The following is a 14,173-nucleotide window of genomic DNA, read 5'->3' on the forward strand; positions in this document are numbered from 1 at the left end:
TTTAAGGTACTGTAATGAACCCATTATTTATTTATATTGGTGTTAAACCTACTGTATTCCAACTTCTCTATGGTTCATACCCCCCGATACTAGCCATAGATTCATCAAAATAAGCAAACAACACGCGAAAAACAGAATCTGTCAAAAACAGGACAGTCTGTAGTAATCTGGAAGTTTAGTATACTTCTGTAACTTCAAAAATTATGCAATAAATTTGAAAATTTGAAAAATTTGTACAGAAGTAATGTGCAGAAAGTTTCAGACCTGTTTGACTTTCCAGTAAAAAATGTAAATTCACGCACTACAACCAAAGTTTCTGTTTTTGTACTGCACATAGTAAACAAACAAACTAATCATCCTAAAACCAAGCTTGGCACATTATTTTTGTAATACAATGGATATATACAAGGGGATAATTATTTACAGAGAAACTTCCATGAAAAATTCTACATTCCGTGAGCATGAACAAAAGTGCTCAAGGTCGACCCTCACTTCTTCAATGCATAACTTTCCAATCACTTCTCTTTTTGAAAAACTTTTTAGGCATGAAAGGCAAGTAATTTTTTTTGTATTTTCATTCTTTAAAAAAATGTATGTTTCACCCACAACTAAACAGAAACAAAAAGGAAAAACAAAATCTACTTAGTGAAGAAAGCAAACAAGCACACACGAGAATATCAACCCCACGCTATTGCTCCCCGGCAACGGCGCCAGAAAAGAGCTTGATAATCCCCGAGTGCAGGGAATCATCGTAGCAATTTCCAAAGGTGGAAGTGATAAGTATGGAGTGTCGAACCCACAAGGAGCTAAAGGTAAGATCAATATTCTCTCAAGCCCTATCTGCCACTGATACGACTCTACGTACACTGAACGTTTGCTTCCAACTAGAAACGAGAAATAAAACTACGTTGTGGGTATGAAGAGGATAACTTTGTATGATATCGGAGAGCTAAAATATAAAAGTAGGTGCTGTGATCATAAAGTTATAATATATTACTAAATAATATAAATAGCGAGTGTGGAATAATGATGGATTGGTGTGCGGAATTGTCCTAGGCAATTGTTAACAAGACCGATAGTCGTCATTGCAATTTCATATGAGGGAGAGGCATAAGCTGACATACTTTCTCTACTTGGATCATATGCACTTATGATTGGAACTCTAGCAAGCATCCGCAACTACTAAAGATCATTAAAGTAAAACCCAACCATAACATTAAAGCATCAAGTCCTCTTTATTCCCATACGCAACAACCCCCTTACTCGGGTTTGTGTTTCAGTCACTCACCAACCCACTATAAGCGAATCATGAACGTATTGCAACACCCTACAGCAGGAATCCCTCACGCTTGCGCGACACGGAGGGCACCATAGGATAGCACCAAAATAAAACATACAACTCGTACCAATCTAGATCATCAATCAACCCAAAGACAAAGGATATCTACTCAAAACATCATAGGATGGCAACACATCATTGGATCATAATATGTGGCATAAAGCACCATGTTCAAGTAGGGATTACAGCGGGGTGCAGGAGAGTGGACCGCGTAAAAGAGATGAGGATGGTGGTGATGTTGATGAAGACGATCACCACGACGATGATTTCCCTCTCAATGGCACTCTGGTGCTACCAAGAGAGAGGAGGAGAGGTTCTCCCCCTTGTGCTTCCTCCTCCATGGCCTCCCCCTAGATGGGGAGAGGTTCTCCCTCTGGTCCTTTGCCTTCATGGCGATGATGGCCCCTCCAGGATCCTCCTCCATGGCCTCCGGTGATGATGGCCCCCTTCGGCAGGGTGCCAGAGAGGGCCTAGATTGATTTCTCATGGCTACAGAGGCTTGCGGCGGCGGAACTTCCGATCTAGGTTAATTTTCCGAGGTTTCTGTATTTATAGGAATTTTCGGCGTCGGTCTCACGTCAAGGAGGTGCTTGAGGCGTCCACGAGGCAGGCCCACGCGCCTGGGGGGGGGGGGGGGGGTGGGCGGGCGCGCCCCCACCCTCATGGGCAGCCCGGGACTCTTCTGGCCCAACTTCGATGCTCCGTGGTCTTCTTTTGGTCCATAAAAAACATCAAAAATTGGCACGTCTATTGGAATCCGTTTAGTATTCCTTTTCTGCGATACTCAAAACAAGGAGAAAACAGAAACTGGCACTGGGCTCTAGGTTAATAGGTTAGTCCCAAAAATCATAAAAAATAGCATATAAAACATCTAAGATGGATAATATAATAGCATGAATACTTCATAAATTATAGATACGTTGGAGACGTATCAGTGACGATGGTGATCATGACGGTGCTTTTGAGATGGAGATCAAAGGCACAAGATGACGATGGCTATATCATATCACTTATATTGATTGCATGTGATGTTTATCCTTTATGCATCTTATTTTGCTTAGTACGGTGGTAGCATTATAAGATGATCTCTCACTAAATTTCAAGGTATAAGTGTTCTCCCTGAGTATGCACCGTTGCTACAGTTCGTCGTGCTGAGACACCATGTGATGATCTGGTGTGATAAGCTCTACATTCACATACAACATGTGCAAGCCAGTTTTGCACACGCATAATACTCGGGTTAAACTTGACGAGCTTAGCATATGCAGATATGGCCTCGGAACACTGAGACCGAAAGGTCGAGCATGAATCATATAGTAGATATGATCAACATAGTGATGTTCACCATTGAAAACTACTCCATCTCACGTGATGATCGGATATGGTTTAGTTGATATGGATCATGTGATCACTTAGATGATTAGAGGGACGTCTATCTAAGTGGGAGTTTTTAAGTAATATGATTCCCGAGCTCTTCGCAACGCTAAAGGCTGCAGAGGTAGAAATCAAGAAGGAGCATCAAGTGTTGATGGTCAACAAGACCACTAGTTTCAAGAAGAAGGGCAAAGGGAAGAAGGGGAACTTTAAGAAGAACGGCAAGCAAGTTGCTGCTCAAGTGAAGAAGCCCAAGTCTGGACCTAAGTCTGAGACTAAGTGCTTCTACTGCAAAGGGACTGGTCACTGGAAGCGGAACTGCCCCAAGTATTTGGCAGATAAGAAGGATGGCAAAGTGAAACGTATATTTGATATACATGTTATTGATGTGTACCTTACTAATGCTCGTAGTAGCGCCTGGGTATTTGATACTGGTTCTGTTGCTCATATTTGCAACTCAAAACAGGGGCTACGGATTAAGCGAAGATTGGCTGAGGACGAGGTGACGATGCGCGTGGGAAATGGTTCCAAATTCGATGCGATCGCCGGCGGCACGCTACCTCTACATCTACCTTCGGGATTAGTTTTAGACCTGAATAATTGTTATTTGGTGCCAGCGTTAAGCATGAACATTATATCTGGATCTTGTTTGATGCGTGACGGTTATTCATTTAAAGTAGAGAATAATGGTTGTTCTATTTATATGAGCAATATCTTTTATGGTCATGCACCCTTGATGAGTGGTCTATTTTTATTGAATCTCGATAGTAGTGATACACATATTCATAGTATTGAAGCCAAAAGATATAAGTTTAATAATGATAGTGCAACTTATTTGTGGCACTGCCGTTTAGGTCATATTGGTGTAAAGCGCATTAAGAAACTCCATGCTGATGGACTTTTGGAATCACTTGATACTTGCGAACCATGCCTCATGGGCAAGATGACTAAGATTCCGTTCTCCGGAACAATGCAGCGAGCAACAGACTTGTTGGAAATAATACATACTGATGTATGCGGTCTGATGAGTGTTGATGCTCACGGCTGGTATCGTTATTTTCTAACCTTCACAGATGATTTGAGCAGATATGGGTATATCTACTTGATGAAACATAAGTCTGAAGCAATTGAAAATTTCAAAGAATTTCAGAGTGAAGTGGAAAATCATCGTAACAAGAAAATAAAGTTTCTACAATCTGATCGTGGAGGAGAATATTTGAGTTACGAGTTTGGTCTTCATTTGAAACAATGCGGAATAGTTTCGCAACTCACGCCACCCGGAACACCACAGCATAATGGTGTGTCCGAATGTCGTAACCGTACTTTATTAGATATGGTACAATCTATGATGTCTCTTACTGATTAACGCTATAATTTTGGGGTTATGCTTTAGAGACAGCTGCATTCACGTTAAATAGGGCACCATCTAAATCCGTTGAGACGACGCCGTATGAAATGTGGTTTGGCAAGAAACCCAAGTTGTCATTTCTTAAAGTTTGGGGCTGCGATGCTTATGTGAAAAAGCTTCAACCTGATAAGTTCAAACCCAAATCGGAGAAATGTGTCTTCATAGGATACCCAGAGGAAACTGTTGGGTACACCTTCTATCACAGATCCGAAGGCAAGATATTCATTGCTAAGAATGGATCCTTTCTATAGAAAGAGTTTCTCTCGAAAGAAGTGAGTGGGAGGAAAGTAGAACTTGATGAGGTAATTGCACCTGCTCCCTTATTGGAAAGTAGTTCATCACAGAAATCAGTTCCAGTGATTCCTACACCAATTAGTGAGGAAGCTAATGATGATGATCATGAAACTTCTGATCAAGTTACTACCGAACCTCGTAGGTCAACCAGAGTAAGATCCGCACTAGAGTGGTACGGTAATCCTGTTCTGGAAGTCATGTTACTTGACCATGACGAACCTACGAACTATGAGGAAGCGATGATGAGCCCAGATTTCACGAAATGGCTTGAGGCCATGAAATCTAAGACGGGATCCATGTATGAGAACAAAGTATGGACTTTGGTTGACTTGCCCGATGATCGGCAAGCCATAGAGAATAAATGGATCTTTAAGAATAAGACTGACGCTCACGGTAATGTTACTGTCTACAAAGCTCGACTTGTTGCAAAAGGCTTTCGACAAGTTCAAGGAGTTGACTACGATGAGACTTTCTCACCTGTAGCGATGCTTAAGTCCATCCGAATCATGTTAGCAATTGCCGCATTTTATGATTATGAAATTTGGCAAATGGATGTCAAAATTGCATTCCTTAATGGATATCTTAAAGAATAGTTGTATGATGCAACCAAAAGGTTTTGTCAATCCAAAAGGTGCTAACAAAGTGTGCAAGCTCCAGCGATCCATTTATGGACTGGTGCAAGCCTCTCGGAGTTGGAATATACGCTTTGATAGTGTGATCAAAGCATATGGTTTTATACAGACTTTTGAAGAAGCCTGTATTTACAAGAAAGTGAGTGGGAGCTCTGTAGCATTTCTGATATTATATGTGGATGACAGATTGTTGATCGGAAATGATACTGAATTTCTGAATGGCATAAAAGGATACTTGAATAAGAATTTTTCAATGAAAGACCTTGGTGAAGCTGCTTATATATTGGGCATCAAGATCTATAGAGATATATCAAGACGCTTAATTGGACTTTCACAAAGCACATACCTTGATAAAGTTTTGAAGAAGTTCAAAATGGATCAAGCAAAGAAAGGGTTCTTGCCTGTGTTGCAAGGTGTGAAGTTGAATCAGACTCAATAGCCGACCACTGCAGAAGATAGAGAGAAAATGAAGGTCATTCCCTATGCTTCAGCCATAGGTTCTATCATGTATGCAATGCTGTGTACCAAACCTGATGTGTGCCTTGCTATTAGTTTAGCAGGGAGGTACCAAAGTAATCCAGGAGTGGATCACTGGACAACCATCAAGAACATCTCGAAATACCTGAAAAGGACTAAGGATATGTTTCTCGTTTATGGAGGTGACAAAGAGCTCGTCGTAAATGGTTACGTCGATGCAAGCTTTGACACTGATCGGGATGACTCTAAGTCACAAACCAGATACGTGTTTATATTGAATGGTGGAGCTGTCAGTTGGTGCAGTTCCAAGCAGAGCATCGTGGCGGGATCTACGTGTGAAGCGGTGTACATAGCTGCTTCGGAAGCAGCAAATGAAGGAGTCTGGATGAAGGAGTTCATATCCGATCTAGGTGTCATACCTAGTGCATCGGGTCCAATGAAAATGTTTTGTGACAATACTGCTGCAATTTCCTTGGCAAAGGAATCCAGATTTCACAAGAGAACCAAGCACATCAAGAGACGCTTCACTTCCATCCACGATCAAGTCAAGGAGGGAGACATAGAGATTTGCAAGATACATACGGATCTGAATGTTGCAGACCCGTTGACTAAGCCTTGAAGGAAATATGCCCTAGAGGCAATAATAAACTTGTTATTTATATTTCCTTGTATCATGATAAATGTTTATTATTCATGCTAGAATTGTATTAACGGGAAACTTAGTACATGTGTCAAGACATAGACAAAACAGAGTGTCCCTAGTATGCCTCTACTTGACTAGATCGTTAATCAAAGATGGTTAAGTTTCCTAACCATAGACATGTGTTTCATTTGATGAACGGGATCACATCATTAGGAGAATGATGTGATGGACAAGACCCATCCGTTAGCTTAGCATAATGATCGTTAAGTTTTATTGCTATTGCTTTCTTCATGACTTATACATATTCCTCTAACTATGAGATTATGCAACTCGCGAATACCGGAGGAACACCTTGTGTGCTATCAAACGTCACAACATAACTGGGTGATTATAAAGATGCTCTACAGGTGTCTCCGAAGGTGTTTGTTGGGTTGGCATAGATCAAGATTAGGATTTGTCACTCTGAGTATCGGAGAGGTATCTCTGGGCCCTCACGGTAATGCACATTGATACGTCTCCAACGTATCTATAATTTTTTATTGTTCCATGCTATTATATTATCTGTTTTGGATGTTTAATGGTCTTTATTATGCACTTTTATATTATTTTTGGGACTAACCTATTAACCGAAGGCCCAGTGCAAATTGCTGTTTTTTTGCCTATTTCAGTGTTTCGCAAAAAAGGAATATCAAAAGGAGTCCAAACGGAATGAAACCTTCGGGAGAATTATTTTTGGAACGAACGCAATCCAGGAGACTTGGAGTGGACGTCAAGGAAGCAACGAGGAAGCCACGAGGCAGGGAGGCATGCCCAGGGGGTAGGCACGCCCCCACCCTCGTGGGCCCCTCGTGGCTCCACCAACCTACTTCTTTCGCCTATATATACTCATACACCCTGAAAACATCCGAGAGCACCACGAAACCCTATTTCCACCGCCGCAACCTTCTGTACCCGTGAGATCCCATCTTTGGGCCTTTCCGGCGCTCTGCCGGAGGGGGAATCGATCACGGAGGGCTTCTACATCAACACCATAGCCTCTCCGATGATGTGTGAGTAGTTTACCACAGACCTTCGGGTCCATAGTTATTAGCTGGATGGCTTCTTCTCTCTCTTTGGATCTCAATACAAAGTTCTCCTCGATCTTGTTCGAGATCTATTCGTTGTAATTCTTTTTGCGGTGTGTTTGTCGAGATCCGATGAATTGTGGGTTTATGATCAAGATTATCTATGAACAATATTTGATTCTCCTCTGAATTCTTATATGTATGATTTGTTATCTTTGCAAGTCTCTTCGAATTATCAGTTTGGTTTGGCCTACTAGATTGATCTTTCTTGCAATGGGAGAAGTGCTTAGCTTTGGGTTCAATCTTGCGGTGTCCTTTCCCAGTGACAGAAGGGGCAGCAAGGCACGTATTGTATTGTTGCCATCGAGGATAAAAAGATGGGGTTTATATCATATTGCTTGAGTTTATCCCTCTACATCATGTCATCTTGCCTAATGCGTTACTCTGTTCTTATGAACTTAATACTCTAGATGCATGCTGGATAGCGGTCAATGTGTGGAGTAATAGTAGTAGATGCAGAATCATTTCGGTCTACTTGTCGCGGACGTGATGCCTATATACATGATCATGCCTAGATATTCTCATAACTATGCGCTTTTCTATCAATTGCTCCACAGTAATTCGTTCACCCACCGTGAATTATGCTATCTTGAGAGAAGCCACCAGTGAAACCTATGGCCCCCGGGTCTATCTTCCATCATATTATTTTCCTATCAATTTACTATTCCTTCCGTCTTTTATTTTGCAATCTTTACTTTCCAATCTATATCATAAAAATACCAAAAATATTTTTCTTATTATCTCTATCAGATCTCACTTTTGCAAGTGGTCGTGAAGGGCTTGACAACCCCTTTATCGCGTTGGTTGCAAGATTCTTATTTGTTTGTGTAGGTACGAGGCAATTTGCGTGTAACCTCCTACTGGATTGATACCTTGTTTCTCAAAAACTGAGGGAAATACTTACGCTACTTTGTTGCATCACCCTTTCCTCTTCAAGGGAAAACCAACGCATGCTCAAGACGTAGCAAGAAGGATTTCTGGCGCCGTTGCCGGGGAGGCTTACACACAAGTCAAGACATACCAAGTACCCATCACAAACTCTTATCCCTCGCATTACATTATTTGTCATTTGCCTCTCGTTTTCCTCCCCCCACTTCACCTTTGCCATTTTATTCGCCCCTCTTCCGTTCGTCTTTTTCGTTTGCTTCTGTTGCCATGTGCCTTCTATATGCTTGCATCTTCGCTTGCTGAAAATCTATTGATATGGATCCACTTAAAGTGTTCTACTTGGATCATCTTCGATCCTTATGCGCTCGTGCTGAAACCCCAACTAGCCTAGTTGATGGGAAATCTTTAGATGAGCATGCTCATTTTGTGCGTCACTGTTTGTCTAAAAAAGGGAGACTCTTATGGGATCAAATAAACAGATTACTGTGTTTTGCTTGGAATCTTTGTGAAATTTATGATTTTACTTGTTGTTCTAAGAACCCTAAAAAACACCTCCCCAACCTATGTGAGTTTAATGATAATGAAATATTATCTTCTTATGCAAAGGGTGTTTATAGTTACTACGATATCGAACAAATTGAAGAATTTGTTGCTTTTAAGGGTGCTTATGAAGTTGTTTCTTTGATTGAAAAGAATGATATTACTCTCTACGAATCTGAAAATTTTGACATACTTAAATATTGCTATGAAATCTATGCTCATAATGTCTATGTCAAAGAATTTATTGAAAGAATGACCGTTGCTTCTGAAGAAAATAATGATATGCATGAATCTATAGATAATTATGATCCTGATGATTTGATTGAAATATCCCTTGATGAACATGATGCTTGCTATCCTTGTGGCCAAGATGCCAATATTTATGAAGATGAATTTGCTATAGTTCCTTATGTTAAACATGAGATCGTTGCTATTGCACCCATACTTGATAGTTCCTTCGATGAAAAGCATGATTGAAATGATCTTATTATAAATTCTCTTGATGTCAATTGTGCTAATAGTATGCAAAATCCTAAGCCTGGGGATGCTAGTTTTGCTATGTCCACTACTTGTTGCAATGATCATGATTGGGGTGATTCTTCTTACAATCTTTAAAATTTATTTAAGCCCCATGATGAATATGATATTGATAATAATGTTTGCAATAATACTGAAAGTGGGTTTGGAAGAGTGTCAACTTTAGATCCCACATATTTGGAGAATGTTCAATCTTATGAAGTTTTTGATAAAAGTGGGTTTGGAGAGGTCTGATACGTCTCCAACGTATCTATAATTTTTGATTGTTCCATGCTATTATATATTCTGTTTTGGATGTTTAATGGGCTTATTTATACACTTTTATATTATTTTTGGGACTAACCTATTAACCGGAGGCCCAGCCCAAATTGCTGTTTTTTTGCCTATTTCAGTGTTTCGCAGAAAAAGAATATCAAACGGAGTCCAAACGGAATGAAACCTTTGGGAACGTGATTTTTGGAACAAACGTGATCCAGAGGACTTGGACTGGACGAAAAGCAACAGACGAGGAAGCCACGAGGTAGGAGGGCGCGCCTACCCCCCAGGCGCGCCCTCCACCCTCATGGGCCCCTCGTGGCTCCACCGACCTACTTCTTCCTCCTATATATACCTACGTACCCACAAACCATCAGAAGCGACCACGAAAACCTAATTCCACCGCCGCAACCTTCTGTACCAGTGAGATCCCATCTTGGGGCCTTTTCCGGCGTCCTGCCGGAGGGGGCATTGATCATGGAGGGCTTCTACATCAATACCATAGCCTCTCCGATGATGTGTGAGTAGTTTACCTCAGACCTTCGGGTCCATAGTTATTAGCTAGATGGCTTCTTCTCTCTCTTTGGATCTCAATACAAAGTTCTCCTCGATTCTCTTGGAGACCTATTTGATGTAATCTTCTTTTGCGGTGTGTTTGTCGAGATCCGATGAATTGTGGGTTTATGATCAAGATTATCTATGAACAATATTTGAATCTTCTCTAAATTCTTTTAGGTATGATTGGTTATCTTTGCAAGTCTCTTCGAATTATCAGTTTGGTTTGGCCTACTAGATTGATCTTTCTTGCCATGGGAGAAGTGCTTAGCTTTGGGTTCAATCTTGCGGTGTCCTTTCCCAGTGATAGCAGGGGCAGCAAGGCACGTATTGTATTGTTGCCATGGAGGATAAAAAGATGGGGTTTATATCATATTGCATGAGTTTACCCCTCTACATCATGCCATCTTGCTTAAAGCGTTACTCCGTTCTTATGAACTTAATACTCTAGAGGCATGCTGGATAGCGGTCGATGTGTGGAGTAATAGTAGTAGATGAAGAATCGTTTCGGTCTACTTGTCACGGACGTGATGCCTATATACATGATCATACCTAGATATTCTCATAACTATGCTCAGTTCTATCAATTGCTCGACAGTAATTTGTTCACCCACCGTAATACTTATGCTATCTTGAGAGAAGCCACTAGTGAAACCTATGGCCCCCGGGTCTATTTTCCATCATATTAATCTCCCGTTATTTCCATTACTGTTTACTTGCTTTCTTTACTTTTACTCTTTATCATAAAAATACCAAAAATATTATCTTATCATCTCTATCAGATCTCACTCTCGTAAGTGACCGTGAAGGGATTGACAACCCCTTTATCGCGTTGGTTGCGAGGTTCTTATTTATTTGTGTAGGTGCAAGGGACTTGAGCGTGATCTCCTACTGGATTCATACCTTGGTTCTCAAAAACTGAGGGAAATACTTACGCTACTTTACTGCATCACCCTTTCCTCGTCAAGGGAAAACCAACGCAGTGCTCAAGAGGTAGCAAGAAGGATTTCTAGCGCCGTTGCCTGGGAGGTGTGCGCCAAGTCAAGTCAAGACATACCAAGTACCCATCACAAACTCTTATCCCTCGCATTACATTATTTGCCATTTGCCTCTCGTTTTCCTCTCCCCCACTTCACCCTTGCCGCTTTATTCGCCCTCTCTTTTCCGTTCGCCCTCTTTTTCGCTTGCTTCTTGTTCGCTCGTGTGTTGGATTGCTTTCTTGTCACGATGACTCTACCTAGATTTGGTGATCTTCACCTTAAAAGGTTAGAAGAGATTGAAAGCAACGTCAGAAGTTTCATGACTTTACAATTTGAGCATAACAATTTCTTAGAAACGAGCTTAATGAACAAAAAAGTTTTATGGGTTACATGAATAAAGAGCTCGACGATATGTCTAAGGAATTTTATGGTCTGAAATCTCAGATTGCTCATCTCGAAAAATTAACTGCTCAAATTTCGGATAAGCAGGCCACCTTAGTTAATAAGATGGCCGCTAAACCGGAAAGTTTTCATCAGAATAAAGATGAAGATCTAAAAGTTATTGATGTGTCCCCTATTAAATCTTTGTTTTGCAATATGAATATTGATAATGATGGGACTGGAGATGAGTCAACTTTAGTTAAAAGGCGTCCCAAAAATTCGGAGTTTTTAGATCTTGATGCAAAAATTAGTAAAAGTGGGATTGAAGAGGTTAAAACTTTAGATAGCAATGAACCCACTATTTTGGATTTCAAGGAATTTAATTATGATAATTGCTCTTTGATAGATTGTATTTCCTTGTTGCAATCAGTGCTAAATTCTCCGGATGCTTATAGTCAAAATAAAGCTTTTACTAAACATATCGTTGATGCTTTGATGCAATCTTATGAAGAAAAGCTTGAGTTGGAAGTTGTATCCCTAGAAAACTTTATGATGAATGGGAACCTACAATTAAAAATTAAAATTAAAGATCATGAATGTTATGCTTTGTGTGATTTGGGTGCTAGTGTTTCCACGATCCCAAAAACTTTATGTGATTTGTTAGGTTTCCGTGAATTTGATGATTGCTCTTTAAACTTGCATCTTGCGGATTCCACTATCAAGAAACCTATGGGAAGAATTAATGATATTCTTATTCTTGCAAATAGGAATTATGTGCCCGTAGATTTCATTGTTCTTGATATAGATTGCAATCCTTCATGTCCTATTATTCTCGGTAGACCTTTCGTTAGAACGATTGGTGCAATTATTGATATGAAGGAAGGGAATATTAGATTCCAATTTCCGTTAAGGAAAGGCATGGAACACTTCCCTAGAAAGAAAATTAAATTACCATATTAATCTATTATGAGAGCCACTTATGGATTGCCTACCAAAGATGGCAATACCTAGATCTATCCTTGCTTTTATGCCTGGCTAGGGGAAACGATAGCGCTTGTTGGGAGGCAACCCAATTTTATTTTCAGTTTTTTGATTTTTGGTTCTGTTTAGGAATAAATCTTTGATCTAGCATCTGGTTAGATTTGCTTTTGTGTTTTAATTAGTGTTTGTGCCAAGTTAAACCTATAGGATCTTCTTGGATGATAGTTATTTGATCTTGCTGAAAATTCCAGAAACTTTCTGTTCACGAAAACAATTGTTAATAATCACCAGAACTTGATAAAATACTGATTCCAATTGCAGCAGATCAATAAACAAATTATCTAGGTCGTCCTATTTTGGTAGATTTTCTGAGTTCCAGAAGTTTGCGTTAGTTACAGATTACTACAGACTGTTCTGTTTTTGACAGATTCTGTTTTACGTGTGTTGTTTGCTTATTTTGATGAATCTATGGCTAGTAAAATAGTTTATAAACCATAGAGAAGTTGGAAAACAGTAGGTTTAACACCAATATAAATAAATAATGAGTTCAATACATTACCTTGAAGTGGTGTTTTGTTTTCTTTCGCTAACGGAGCTCACGAGATTTTCTGTTAAGTTTTTGTTGTGAAGTTTTCAAGTTTTGGGTAAAAGATTTGATGGATTATGGAACAAGGAGTGGAAAGAGCCTAATATTGGGGATGCCCAAGGCACCCCAAGGTATATCCAAGGACACCAAAAAGCCAAAGCTTGGGGATGCCCCGGAAGGCATCCCCTCTTTCGTCCTCAACCATCGGTAACTTACTTGGAGCTATATTTTTATTCACCACATGATATGTGTTTTGCTTGGAGGGTCTTGTGTGATTTGAGTCTTTGTTTTTTAGTTTGCCACAATCATCCTTGATGTACACACCTTTTGAGAGAGACACACATGATTCGGAATTTGTTAGAATACTCTATGTGCTTCACTTATATCTTTTGAGCTATATAGTTTTTGCTCTAGTGCTTCACTTATACCTTTTAGAGCACGGCGGTGGTTGTATTTTATAGAAATTATTGATCTCTCATGCTTCACTTATATTATTTTGAGAGTCTTAAACAGCATGGTAATTTGCTTTAATTGTGAAATTAATCTTCCATATTGAGTTCATTAAATGTTATGAGAAGTTAGATACTTGATAAGTGTTTTGAGATATAAAGGTGGTAATATTAGAGTGTGCTAGTTGAGTAATTGTGAAATTGAAAAATACTTGTGTTAAAGTTGGCAAGTCCCGTAGCATGCACATATGGTAAAAGTTGTGTGACAATTTTGACACATAGGTGTTCTTTTATTGCTTTCCTTACGAGTGGCGGTCGGGGACGAGCGATGGTCTTTTCCTACCAATCTATCCCTCTAGGGGCATGCGTAGTAGCACTTTGCTTCGAGGGCTAATAAACTTTTGCAATAAGTATATGAGTTCTTTATGACTAATGTGAGTCCATGGATTATACGCACTCTCAACCTTCCACAATTTTCTAGCCTCTACGGTACCGCGCATTGCCCTTTCTCATCTTGAGAGTTGGTGCAAACTTCGCCGGTGCATCCAAACCCCGTGATATGATACGCTCTATCAAACATAAGCCTCCTTATATCTTCCTCAAAACAGCCACCATACCTACCTATCATGTCATTTCCATAGCCATTCCGAGATATATTGCCATGCAACTTTCCACCGTTCCGTTTATTATGACACGCTTCATCATTGTCATATTGCTTTGCATGATCATG

The sequence above is a fragment of the Aegilops tauschii genome, chromosome 2, assembly GCF_002575655.3.
Source record: "Aegilops tauschii subsp. strangulata cultivar AL8/78 chromosome 2, Aet v6.0, whole genome shotgun sequence".
Classification (NCBI taxonomy): Eukaryota; Viridiplantae; Streptophyta; class Magnoliopsida; order Poales; family Poaceae; genus Aegilops; species Aegilops tauschii.